Genomic DNA, 14,293 nt, shown 5'->3' on the forward strand with positions numbered 1-14,293 from the left:
CTCTGTTGACTCACTCTCTCATTTGCATAGGTGGGCGTGTCACTCTGTGCTCCAGATAACCCTCTCTGCCTTGTCTGTTTGGACTTGCAAAACACATGATATATCTCAACGTTTTTATTTATTTATTTTTTTTTATGCTCACACAAAGGCCCAACAATGTTGTGTAAGTGGCTTTTTATGCTACTTATGGGTCAATATGCAAGACTCAGCCCATGGCATTGCCATATGTGCCAGATAACTCAGTTCAAATACTCCCTGAATCAGAATTCACACGAGCGCTCCTCTGCAGAATGTACTGAAAGGTGATACATGCGGCTTCATGCACTCAGTGACTGGCTGTCTGGCAGACTGCATCTCCCCTCCCCCTTCCCCAATCACAGTCTGGGCTCTTAAAGAGGGGGATGAGCTGCTATAGGGCCCTCCAGCACCAAGGACAACCCAGACTGCCATTATATTCCTCATCTACTATATGAGATAGGTTTAAAAATGATTTACCTGTATGATGTAATACATACGACTAGACTTAAAAACACATATAAACAAAGCAAGAGTTAATAAAATGGCAAAGAAACATTCCGAAAGGCACCAAACACCTGCAAATGAAGCTTAGGCTTCTTTAAAAGAATATCTTTTATTGTACAATCTGTGCACATTCCTCTCACTGCGAGTGTGGGAGTTACCACAGTGCCCAAAGAACAGCTCAGCAGGGGGCTCCGGCCTGATCTGTTGTTCAGAGGGAGGGGTGTCACATGAGAAGAGGAGGGAAACCTGCGTGCCTATCTCAGAGGGCTGCAAAGAAAAAGGAGGCAGGGACAGATATTGCAAGTACCCTTGGTGCTGTTTTGTGTGGGTGTATCCATGTCTTCTAGGCAGCACATTATATAATTGTATCCTCCATAAAAAGAAAAAGGTTTATCTTTCATATAACACTTGCTGGCAGAATGACAGCAGAGCTTGTCTTTCACAGGTCTTTCCCCCTGTAGCTTTCATTGTATATCCAGAAGTTAGGCCTAAAAACACAAGATTTGGAGTCTGTTTACTAATGTTCAAATCAGTTATTGCTTTTAATAGATGAGGAGGTGCTTTTTTATTATTTTTTTACTGGTATTGTTCCCATCTGTTTCAGGCACTATCAAGCTGGGTGAGAAATGTGGGTGTGTGATCATTAATCTTGAAGTTTAAAGGAGTTTTCTGTGTTCAATTCAAGTTAAGCTCAGTCAACAGCATTTATGGAATAATGTTGATTATCCTAAAAATTATTTTCAACTTGTTCCTTGTTTAAAAAAAAAAAAAATCATATAAACATGATTTTAGTGTGATAAAATCAATTTCTAACCTTATCTGTGTTAAGTTATATCCAATATTCCAACTTAATTGCCATGATTATTCAACCCTGGTAGACCCTAAAAGCAATTTGATCACAATAAAATCATGTAGAAAAGAGATTTTTTTAATGATTACATCTTGTAGCTTTACCTATGAAACAGTGTGTATTTTAATATTTATGAACAGGCCCCATTCCTTTACTGTAAAAGCGATTTTTAAATAAACGAGGGAGTCGAAAATATTTTATTACATTGCGCTACAAATGCTGTCAATTGAGTTTAACTTGTACTGAACCCAGACAATTGCTTCTATTTTTGAACATTAACTGACTTATATATCACAGTGAAAAAACAATGATCAATTAAAAATTTGTAATGAATATGCTTATTTGTCAACAGTGTGAGACTGGATTGTTAATTTTGTATGACCAATATTGTGAAAACGTTTATATTTCATGCATTTCTCCCTTACTGTATACAGTTTGGTATGTCTTTATAGTGCTCATTTACTGTACATATCCTTATACTAAAGTACAGAAAGGAAAAGAAAAACAATTCAAATGATACAAATACAGCAGCATCCTGATCCAAATCTGCATTAATTGAAACAAGGGACTCTGTGACAATGAACATTTACATATAAATGTAAAACAACCCACAACCACCTCCTTCCATTCCAATCCTTTTGAAATATGGTTTAAATTTGCAACTTTTTTTAACCTTAAAGTTGGATACATTTCTAGAACTCAAACATAGTGTGTTACAGTGGTAAAGGGTGATGCACGCTAGCTGTGTGTCCTTTTTATAACATCCTTCAATCAAAACTTTTCTATAACTATGTTTTTTTTTTTTTATTTAATTACCCTATTAATAGAGTAGAATGCAAAGATATGTGTGTCTCTATCTAACTCAAGATTTGCATCATTGTGTATGAGATGTTTCAGTGAAAGTGTTAAGATTGTAGATTTATAAATAACACATTTTAGTGTGTTTAAAAGTACCAATTCTTATTGAGTATCAAATATTGTAGTTAACAGTATAATGCACAAATTCACTAAGAATTACAGTATATTTGATCAACTGTTAATTTGCTAACATTGTGAGCATGAAAATGAAAAAAGCAGTGTCTTTTTTCTTGGTGTTTTTACACAAAATTAATGGCATTTATTGTTAGGTTGGATACATTTTCATTATAATTATGTTGATTGTGGTGACTGAGGGCTTCTAAAATGAACTGAAAATGTATTTTTTTTTTTTTCCTGTCTTGGAGGAATGTGATGAGAGAACAGTAAGGTGGGTAACATCTGGCTTATTTGTCATTACATCAGATCATTATGTTTATGCAGTCTCTTTGGGAAGAGATATCATATATCTCTCCCCAAGAGATATATGGCATCTCTTTTTTTTAACGTTAGTAAATGTTTTTTATTTTGTTTATTTTGTAAAGTCAGTTTCTATATAGTCACATGCCACAAAGTCTTGGCTGCAAAAAAAGAACAATTTTGCCATTATTGCCCAGGAAAAAAGATGCAGTTCATTAAACACACGTTTACCTTTTGTGACAACATGCCCCAATGGCTGGGCATATCACACCATAGTTGTCACAATGGAGCCATTAAACTAGTTGGGTAGTTTTTATGTAAACTTTAAAAGAACAAAATCTACACCTCTTTTAGGATCTACGAATGCATTAAACAGCCCATATATAGGTTTTTTCAAAAGTAAAATAAATATGAAGCACAATATGATTCATGAAACAGCAAAAAATGGAAAAGGTAATTTACAAAAATATCTAACCTTTGTTTTGGTCAACAAATATTGTAATTGATAAATTTAAACATATGTGGCAACCTGCCCCCAAAGAAATGGGACAACATGTGGTAGTGTAGTATTGTTCATTTGTTTACTCAACAGCGATTACAAAAATATGCTAATTTTGACATTATAATTTGTAGCATATAATTCACAAAAATTATTCTAATTTAAAAAGGGGTTGAAATGCACCATAAAAACCACTGCTGGAATAAACACACATTTGTGTAATAAGACATTTGACTTAAAACCTTAGTTGCTCTCAGTAATACAGAGTTACTGAGATATAGCCTTTCTAAACTTCCCAGTGTGACAACTGGCCTCGCATTTTGGGGCAGTTAAGCAACACTGAAAGTGGCATCTGCAAACAAATGATGTTAGATGATGTTAGATCATTTGTTTGCAGGTTCTCTTTGTTCAGAACTAAGTTCACTTTTCTGAGCCGTTTTTGCTAATTATAACAACTGGTGTGAAGTTAATTTTTAGTAGACGTATGAAGTCAGTTGCCCTCAAGTTGTCAGGTGCCTCAGCAGATAAACCAAAGTTGAAGTCCACCACATTAACTATGGACATGTTCCATTCATGTTTGACAACCAGAAAGTGTCCAAATATTTTTGGATTGATTTTGAACAGTAGGTTATATATATATCGATTTGTGAAATGTTCCAGTAATCTATGAGTGTAAGGTGTGCCACTTTGAGGTCAGTAGGAGATCTTTCACTCCTTACACACTTTTTTATTTTTTATTTCTTGAATTGTCCTTGTGCTATCTTTCACTTGACACTTGCTTTGATATAATGCAAGGACATACAAACATTCTAAAGTATGTCTTAAGGGTTGAAATGCTTTTTTGGCATAATGTATGTTGTTAAAGCAAATATTGAATAACATCAATATAACTTAAATAGTGATGCTAACCAAAGGTCTATCGACTGCAGTCTTCGTAGCCTGCTGCTCATATAGTGCACTCATATGGAGTCGCTCACACGTCTACAGCTCAATTGTTATATTGACTATATGCAATGGGCATTCACTGCAGGGCAGAATTTAACATTTTACTTCCTTTGGAAAAATATGTACTTTGGGGTAGCCTACAAATAGTTCTGTGATCTGTGAAAATGGTATAAACCTTCAGGGAAAAGAATTGTTTCAATAATAAAGACACAATTATGGACCTTTGCAGTTTGTACCTTAAATGACTTGTTTGTATGGAGAGCAATCATTTAAATTACTAATTTACTAATTTGTCGGGCACCGGACGCACGAATACTCCTGTAAAGTTGCTCCCTTTGTTGTTATTTAGTTGGATGTAGAGGGCGGGACTCGAACTGAAATGAACAAGGCGCGGCCAAGAACCCCCTTCACACGTGTAGACAAAGGGACCCATCAACACAACACAAATATGCACTCTAAAAGTTTTTCCGTGGCCGCGACTTCACGCCAACACCACGCAAAATGCTCAGGTGAGTTCATCGCACGCGCTCATCACGCTCTTTCGCGCTCAAATGTTTTTCGTTAATGCATTTTATCATTAAAAGTTCTCCAAGAGTTTGTACGTCAGCTCGCAAAGTTGAACACAAAGCAAGAGGAGCGATCCTTTGTTCAGCGGGGCGCTTTGAAGGGCGACTGTAGATGCACAAACTAAACATGAAGATGAAATGTGGAGATAAATGCGAGGATGTATTTTGGTGAAGAGCGTGAGAGTTATTTTGCACCTTTGTCTCATGCGGGACGATAAGGATGACGCAGGAAGACAAAGCTGTCAAAAGTTGATTGGCGAAGGAAGTTGGCCGAAAATTACGCACGAAAAGTATCTCTCAATTCAAATGTAAAGAATAGCGAGTTTTGTGAAAAAAAAAAAAAAAAGAGCATTATGCATTGATGGCTTTAAACTCTCAGACAATGAAGTCTTTTAACCGAATTGTCTGAGCATGGATACCTATTGATTAATTCAACGTACTTGTATTTGTAATGTCTTCTTCTGGATTAAATCATTCACCGTTAAAGCAGTATACATTTTGGTGCCATTTGTGAGCATTTCTGAGAGCAAGGTTGATGCATATTAACCATTAAATGTGCAGATTGTGTGAAAGAGCAACAGGTTCAATGAGCAGTCAGTCTCAGTCCTTTGTTACAGAACTTAAAAAGGCATGATGGAGTTTCTTTGTTCTGCTGCTGCCAAGCAGAGAATATGAAACACCTTAAGACAAATGATGGAGACAAATGAATTTGACCTTCATTTGGAAGGTACCTGATATTGCAATGAACTGCATTTATTTCGAAAAGTTCCCTCAAACAAAAGAAAGACCACCTTAAAAATCTAAAATAGTTTCGATAACTTGGTGAGCCATCTGTCCTGATTAAGTTGACTTGTTCAACTATTTATTGTAAGTTTTTAATTTGATTTTTAACCAAGAATTTGTATTAAAAAAAAACTAATAAAAAAAAAAAACTAGACATTGAAGACAACTTTTTCAGCTTTTCCATGGAAGTGTTTTCCAAAATGACTTGTCTTTATATTTCAGGTTTTATGCCCTGTCCTTTTCTTCAAAATATACCAATCTCTCTCTCTCTCTCTCTCTTTCTCTCTCTACTCTTTAAAATACAATGTAAATCATATACATTTAATTTACTCTAGCTCAGATGACGCAAGAACAATTCACATTTGAAAACTTTTTTCATCTTTCACAGAAACATTTTGTCCTTATTTTTTGCTCGTGCACCCCAATATATCAGATAAATACATTAGAGATTCATATAAAAATGCATGACCTTCCAGTTTTAACTTGTCTTTTGAAAGAAATAAAATGCTAAATCTAGGTCAAGGAAATAAGAAAGTAAATCTGGATTTCCAAAGGTTTTTTTTTTTCTTTAACTCCATAAATTCTCACCTCAAACTACAAGAGAGCCTACTTGCAAAGATTTGAGACTTATCAAATACCTTTAGCCAGCTCAAGTTCTGCAATATTTGTCTTTGTTTAATGCTAGAGAGAGAACTTGAAACAATCTGCCTGTGTGTTGATCCTAAAATTATATTTCTTTTTTTTTTTTTTTTTTTCTAGGCCAACATGCACATTCAGTTTCGGAATTGTGGATAATGGATAGCTTCTATTCTCAACGGACACCCTTTTTTAGGATTCATGGACACTTTCATTATTTTTCTGCAGTGGAATATTACTTTCCCCCTGGATTACTGGGCTATTCATAATGATAATTATTCATTCCTACATCTTGACATGAAGAAGAAACTAAAGGTAAGTTTTAAACACTTTTGCAACACCTTGATAATATTTTTTTTCATTAACAAGTTATTAAATATTATATAATGCATAAAGTGGCAGTAGTTCATGTACTATATATATATATATATATATATATATATATATATATATATATATATATATATATATATATATATATATGTATATATATTATAGATAGATAGGTTTTTTTTTATAATTTAAAATAATATTTGAATGGCCTGTTAAGCAGTATATAATGTAATACTATTTATTAACGTTATTCATTAAAGTTATAATAAAGAGTTAACACACTTTATACTCAAAGTAGCATCTAGACAGACACGTTTGTGTGATGAATGATTGGTACGTCAGGCTGTGTTATGGCTGGTTGAATGAAACTTTAGCGGGACATTATTTCTTTATTTAGGTATGACTTTTGGACATACAGTATGTCAGCCTATGTCAGTCAATCACAATTAATTGGCATGTACTGTATAGACTGAAATGCGTGATTTCACACGCGTTGGGTCAGATTTTGATAGCCACGCCGTTTTTATTAGCATTAAAAGCGGTTTGATCCAGTTTTAAATGGCGTTATGGAGAGGCACAATGTGTTTTTCAGCACGCTGGAAGCTGGACAGCGTCTCTGTGACTGACTGCATTGCACTGGGCGTGCACGAGCAATGCCAAATATTCACAGCCGCATTGTGAATTCATTAAGTGAAGGTTTGGGATGAGTAATCCCATCATCTTCCCCTGACTCTTTACGATGAGTCGAGGATTGAGTGAGCTCAGACTGCATCGGAGACAGCCAAGCATCTCGCCTTACGGCTGCTCTCCACTATGATGTTATTTGTCTCCAGTATGATGTCATTTTCAGCCTATGAAACGCGAGCGCGAATGATACGAGCAAATGCGCGCGGCAGCACGTTTTGTCCATGTTGGAGGTCGCAGCTCTAAAGTGAAGTAATGAAGAGAAAAGCAGACAGAAGTACACTGGTGTGACATGGATTTTTAACCACTCTTAAAAGAGTGTTATCTGTGTATTGCATAAAGGTGCGCATTAAAAAGTGGTTTAATACGTGTTCTAAGGGTTCAGTGAGGTTAAGGAACATTGGATTTATGATTATAAAGACAAAGCTTGGTGATTGATTTTTAATTGCAGTGTATGAACATATAATGCAAACATTTATTTTTGTATTTTTTTTTTTTTTTGTGCAATTGCAAACAGTTTAATTCAATCTTTAAATCTAATATACTGTAAGTGTAAGTATTTTTAGAACCACTGCATTTTGAAGACTGCCTTTGTGTCCATCTCCAATGCACACACACCACCAGCAATGATTTCACTCAGTACGGTACATAAAGAATAGCAGATGGTGCTGACGGTAGGTCTAGATGATGTGATAGTGACTGTTCTCTAACCTATTCCTTTTCATCCACATTATTCAATAACCAGAAGAGAGCAGATTTAGTCTGATGTCACTCCTGTGGCACTGGCTTGTACAGTCTGCTGTCTAGGCGTAAAAAGATCTCTCAGCGCCTGTTTTTTTTCTTCTTCTCTTTTGTTCTCTTTTTTTCTTTGTTCCAATTCACAGTCTCTTCTGCATATCAATGTGCTTTGGAAAAGCTCCATATTTAGACTAGAATTACCAATTGTCCTGACAGTCTACCTTGATTCTCATTGCCTGTACTGGCCAGCCTGTGAAATAAAGTGGAATATCATGCTTAGTTTTAGTTCTCAGTGCCTGTCGTCCAGAGATAAGTGAGAATGTTCTGCCGGTGCACTAAGACGTATCCAGAAATGGCAACCAGAATACACTATTTCTCTTTGACTACACACTGTTTAGATGCTTGGCTTTGGTGATTATTTTATCACTTATCCTTGGTGCTTTTTTTAAATTTCTATAATTGTGGCAAATCAGGTTCTCAGTGTGGACTGGGTGAACAATCCACATCAGACATTTAAGAAACACTTTTCAATTTATAACAAAACAAAAACATGCACTGCTTTTCAGCCAGCTACGTATAAACATAAAGACAGACACACACACACACAGACACAGACAAGCTTTGTGCATCTCTCTCTCTTGAACTATGAACATAACCCCATCACCTGACTCAGGCCAGGGAGCCATCCGGCCTGACTTACTCCCCCAACCCCCCACCATTTCTGGAGGGGAAATATTGCCCTTTCGGCCCGTTCCACTGCTGGATGGCCCGCATCCTAGGAATAGGAACAGGATGAGGAGGAGGAGAGGGGGAGAGAGAGAACAAGATAGAGCGAGAATGGGAGGGAGGGAGAAGGGAGAGAGAATGAGAGAGGAGAGACAGACAGAGAAGGGGAAAAAAAAAACGCGGCGGTCCCCGTACACAGTGCCAGACGGTCCTCAGCCCGCTGTTCTGCATCCGTCCGCGGCACTGGACCCCTCAGGTGTCCCTTTCAGTTGCCGGTTTACGCAGTGCTCCAGCGCCACCGGATCGAGCACTCCCTCTGCATCGTGATCCTCAGTCAGTGGCGAGGACTCCTTGATCGATGCTAAATGTTTTACTCTGGCCATTATTTGGAGCAAAAAATAAATAATAAAAAAAGCTTTTTCGGGGACTAATTCCCATATCTGTAATTTGTGGGTGTCATACAGTGGCCCCAAAAAGTATTTTGACACTTAAGCCACACTTAAAACTATATGAATGTTATCGCATCACATAACAAAATATTAAACCAAGTGATATATATTTTAAAGAACAAACACACTTTTCGAGTGCAATATTTGGTAAAATTTTCTATTAATGTTCCCTTTGTTAAGGTAATGTAATGGAGTCCATACAAATGCATTCTGAGTCATTGATATGCGGTTATAACAACATGAATAAAAAGGGCAACTTTCATGCAATACTTGCCCAATAGTACACGTTTTAATTTACATGTTAAAAATGCTTGATAAATACACTTATTCAAACTTATATTAATCAAAAACATAAAATGCCCTAATTCATGATTTGTCACAATGCACCAAAAATAGATTATTATAGTGAGATTAAAAGTTTGTAATTTGTGTTTATATTCATTACTGTAATGTCTTGACTCACCTGTGTTGTCACTTTGTCACGTTGATGTCAAAAGAATAGTGCTACTCCGAGTGCTGTCCCAACTTAACTAGTCCTAGTTACCTAAAGTCCTCTGCAAAAACATATTTCAGCTATTCATGCTTATTCACAGCATATATCATATAATAAAGCCTGATGACCATTAAACCCTACTGAACTTTATGTACATATTGTAGGTTTCTAATGTTGGGAACATTTTAATAAATATGTATCCACTTTACGTTAAGGCATATTTTCATAGGTTGTGAATGTTGAATAAGTGTTATTAAACATTTATAAAATGTTAGGTAAAACATAGGCCTATCACTAGTTGGCTAGTACTGCATGAAAGTCACCCTTTTTTATTCATGTTGTTATAACCGCATATCAATGGTCTAGAGTGCATATGTAAATGAATTAGCCATTAATGAACCCCTTTATATACCCTCAACAAAGACAACATTATTGTAAATTGTTCCCCTAATGTATGTATGTATATATATATATATATATATATATATATAAGTTAGCTTTTTAACTAGGCCTACATAAAAATGCAATATACAACAATAGTTCAAAATTAAGATGGAACTTATTTAGACACTTCTTGGTCATCAAACACTAGTGGAACATGTCCATACTCTGCTAGGAAACCTGTGTGAACTTGAGGAGTTCTGACTTCATACATTCACTAAGAAAAATAAAGTTAGTTCTAAAAAATAAATAAATAAATAAAAAATCTTAAGCGTAATCAGTTTGCAGATGCCAATTGATTTGATATTTTCACAATGCAATGAAATTCAGACATTTTAAGTGTGACCTAAGTGACGAAATACATTTTGAACACTATGCGGTCTAGTACCTAGTTGAACAGTCTGGATTTAGATTCAAATAATTTTAAATATTGCATTCCTTCCATTTTTGCTGGTGTAATGCAAATTAGTACAAACCTTTCAGCAATAAGCATGGATACTATTTGAGTTCTATTTTGCAAGGGAAAATTGAGTAATAGAGAATTTGTTCATCTGCACATTGCATTTTGTTCCCCATCTACGTGCCTCTGTGTGGTCACTGTCAGAATCTAGCTGAGTTCACATTCCTTCATCTGTCTTTGGCTAAACTGAAGGCAGAGAGCACATGCAATAAGTTATCCTGTCAAGGAGGAAGACAGGCCACTCATTCACACAGGTTTAGGTGTGCTGGGAGTTCAGGAGCCACATAAGGACACGGCAGCTCTGCTAAGGTGGCAAAGAGAGAGACAGAGAAAAAGAGGATGAGACATTTAGGAAAGTGTGCGTGGGAAACGATTGTCCATTCTCTCAACGGTTCACCGGTCACTCATCCTTGTTTGCACATGTAATGAATCGGGAATCTGCAGAGGCTGACGCAGCTGGAGAGCTTAGATTAGTCATTCTTACTTTCCGCCAGAATTAAACGCTGAGGAGTGTAAAGGCTCACAGATTACTGGAATAAAAATTCATCGAATTGTGAATGCATTGCTTTACATCGACCAGTGAATGAGGTCAGTAAATGATGTCATTCATAAGGCTAAAGAAGGTGCTGACAACGGTTGATTAACTTTGTCTAAATGACACTTCGCTAAGCTCTGCCCACCTATGTTATTGTTGCTCGCTACAGAATCTGTGATTTTTGCGAACAGCGCCATTTTCAGTCATTTTTACTCAAAATAGTAAAAATGTATTGGGTATGATTTTTGCTTGGGCTGAAATTAAGTGTGACATTGCAGAGCATAATTATCTGCTGTTTTCCCTTAAAGAATTGAAAATAATTATTTCTTTCTTTCTTCCTTGTGTATTTACTTTTCAAAGGCAAATCCATCCATCCGCTTTATTGTACGGTCATCTTGGGTCGGCAAATCCCAGGAATGACTCGGCCGCTGTGGTATGTGAGTCAGGAAGCCGGTTCTCTGTCAGCTGTTATACTAACAACACTCCTCTGGGAAGTTCAAGTTCTCTGCCTCACTGTGCTGGTCTTGGCTGTTTGCTGTGGAGACTTTCTAACACTGTTGTGTTGTAACAGCTGCATAAGGAATCTGCTCAGGGTGTGTGTACGCTGGCATGTCATAGCCGTGTTCTTCTGAGAAGAATGGAAACGGGCAGTGAATTGGGCCCCTGTTGGAGCTGTTTAAGAATGAAAAATCTAATATAATCTAAATATGATTGTTCCAATGGCACCCATAGTGTTCTAGATACTAAATCAAACTCTTCTAATCATATGAATAAATAAGCTGAAGCTAATATGAGTGCAGAGTCTAATGAACTACAAAAATGTTGTTTATAATAGTGTAAGGAAAAGTAATTTGTTTGTGTATTTAAAGGGATTGTTCACCCACAAATGAAAATTCTCTCATTATTTACTCACCCTCATGATATCCCAGGTGTGTATGACTTTCTTTCTTCAGCAGAACACATTTGAAGAAAAATAGAAAAATATCTCAGCTCAGTAGGTCCTTAAAATTTGAATGGAGGTTTCTCTTTTGAAGCTACAAAAATCACAGTCAGCATAAACATCATCCATATGATCCAGCAACGCAATCGCTTTTGGTGCGAAAAAAGATCAATATTTAATAATTTTTAACTATAATCAATGGCTTCCGGTCAGCAGTGGTATGCGCATGTGATGTAATCGTATTGGCACTTGAAACATGCGAGAACTGATGCATGTGCGACACAGCTGGAAGAGCAGCGCTGTTTACAAGTGAGAGAAGGAACACCGTAGAGAAGTTTCATTGGTTTTGGTTTAGATCTGTATGTATCTGTTTCTTTACTCTCAATTGTGCGTTTATGTGCTTATACTGGATGTCTCAACCGAGAGAAGAATGTGAGATTGCGTCCGTTACATGGCAATGCGAATACGTCACACCAGAGACCATGTGAACACAGCGCTTTCGTGAAGCTTACCGAATGTGATTGTTTATAGTTAAAAAGTGCTTAAATATTGACCTTTATCATACAAAAAATGATCGCAGTGCTTTAGAAGACATTAAATTGAGCTGGTGTAGTAGCGATGACGTTTATGCTGACTGTCTGTGATTTTTGGAGCTTCAAAGGTCTGATCACCATCAGCTTGCATTTTAAGGACCTACTGAGCTGAGATATTTTTCTATTTTTCTTCAAATGTGTTCTGGTGAAGAAAGAAAGTCATACAGACCTGGGATATCATGATGGTGAGTAAATGATAAGAGAATTTTCATTTTTGGGTGTATTATCCCTTTAAGTAAATATGTCTTAAAATATTACTCATTTAAAATGGCTTGACATGTAAGTATGGGAATGAATTTCATATTTGAGCTTCTTCAAAGTAGTCTCCCTTTGTCTATATTACAGTTCTGCACATTCTGAACAGTCTGAGATGCTTTCTACAGATGCTTTCTACACATCACTGAAGGAGTTCCATGTGTGCTGGATGTTTGTTGGCTACCTTCACTATCCAGTTACACTCATCCATAAAATAAAAAAAAAAAAAGCATTGTAAAGACTAATGCAACGGCACAACATGTATTTGTGTACAAAACTAATTCCAACCATTTAAGCACAAGCCTTAAGATCCAAAGGTTTTAAAGATCATGAGAACAAATGTTCAGTCTAGTGTGTCCAAACTTTGAACTGGTAGTGCTCAGTTATAGGATATTTTTGGAACGGGCCGAAAGGGCAATATTTCCCCTCCAGAAATGGTGGGGGGGAGGGTGAGTAAATCAGGCAGGATGGCTCCCTGGCCTGAGTCAGGTGATGGGGTTATGTTCATAGTTCAAGAGAGGGAGATGCACGAAGCTCGTCTGTGTCTGTGTGTGTGTGTGTCTGTCTTTATGTTTATACGTAGCTGGCTGAAAAGCAGTGCGTGTTTTTGTTTTGTTATACACTGAAAGTGTTTCTTAAATGTCTGATGTGGATTGTTCACCCGGTCCCCGCTTCCTCCTTTCTCTCTCTCTCTCTCTCACTGGCGTCTTCAGCTCGTCCTTTTCCCCCTCCCAACTGATTAGGACGATTCAGCGCCGGGCGTGCGTCCTCACGGCCCAGCTACACCCTCCTCCTTGTCACAGAGACATATTGAGAGCCCCATATCTCTGGGATTTAACTATATAGGGCCTTGAAAATGGAGATACAAAAAGGAAAGTTTGTTCTAAACCAGAATCTAAAAGAATATAAAAAATATCTTTTAAACTTCTAGAGTTATAAGCACTCCAACTTTTGTACAAACCTTTTTTTTTATTTTCGTTTTTTGACTTTAGTAATAGACCTATCTATCTGTGTGTAAAAATAAAATAATCAAGATTATTTTTTTGACCTGCAGTTATGCTCCAAAATCATAGCTGAAAATTGTCATTTTGACCCCACTCTACAAATAATGGATCAGTCAATATTGACCCATAGTATTTTTTTCTTTCATAATCATTTATGTTTATCTTTCACCAGTAAAAAAAAAAAAGAAGAAAAGAAAAAATAAGAACATTTTGTGTCAGGGACCTTTGATTGAGCTGACACAGAATGACCCATCTCATTTCTATGTTCTGTTGTTAAACCTACCCAGTAAGGCCCATTCTGAGAGAGGACTGCAATGCATCCACTGCACGGACAGTAAAACTAAATTCCCCATGCATAGGGTTTTTGAAGTCCAAATGCTCTCATCACATGCACAATTAACTCAGTCAGTGCTTGAGCTGTGCAAGGCTGCTGTCATAACCTGTGCTTCAGCCTGAGGCCATTACAGGGTCAGAGGTTACTGGGACATTCTATTCCGCCAGAGCGTTAAACACATGTGTTACTCTTTTTCAGTCTGTCTGTCTGTTCTCACGTTTGTCAAATTAAG

The 14,293-nt window shown here is 36.7% G+C and overlaps 1 long non-coding RNA gene across 1 annotated transcript in view; it reads left to right on the forward strand.

Moving 5' to 3' along the window:
• The first annotated feature begins 4,483 nt into the window (after window positions 1-4,483).
• The window catches only part of LOC127452733 (uncharacterized), a 123,134-nt gene continuing 113,324 nt past the window's right edge, over window positions 4,484-14,293 (forward strand). Inside the window, exons 1-2 of the long non-coding RNA XR_007899305.1 lie at window positions 4,484-4,600; window positions 6,200-6,391. This is a non-coding gene — a long non-coding RNA (uncharacterized LOC127452733). The remainder of the gene's footprint in view (window positions 4,601-6,199; window positions 6,392-14,293) is intronic.

The sequence above is a fragment of the Myxocyprinus asiaticus genome, chromosome 15 (genome assembly GCF_019703515.2).
Source record: "Myxocyprinus asiaticus isolate MX2 ecotype Aquarium Trade chromosome 15, UBuf_Myxa_2, whole genome shotgun sequence".
NCBI classification, from domain to species: Eukaryota; Metazoa; Chordata; class Actinopteri; order Cypriniformes; family Catostomidae; genus Myxocyprinus; species Myxocyprinus asiaticus.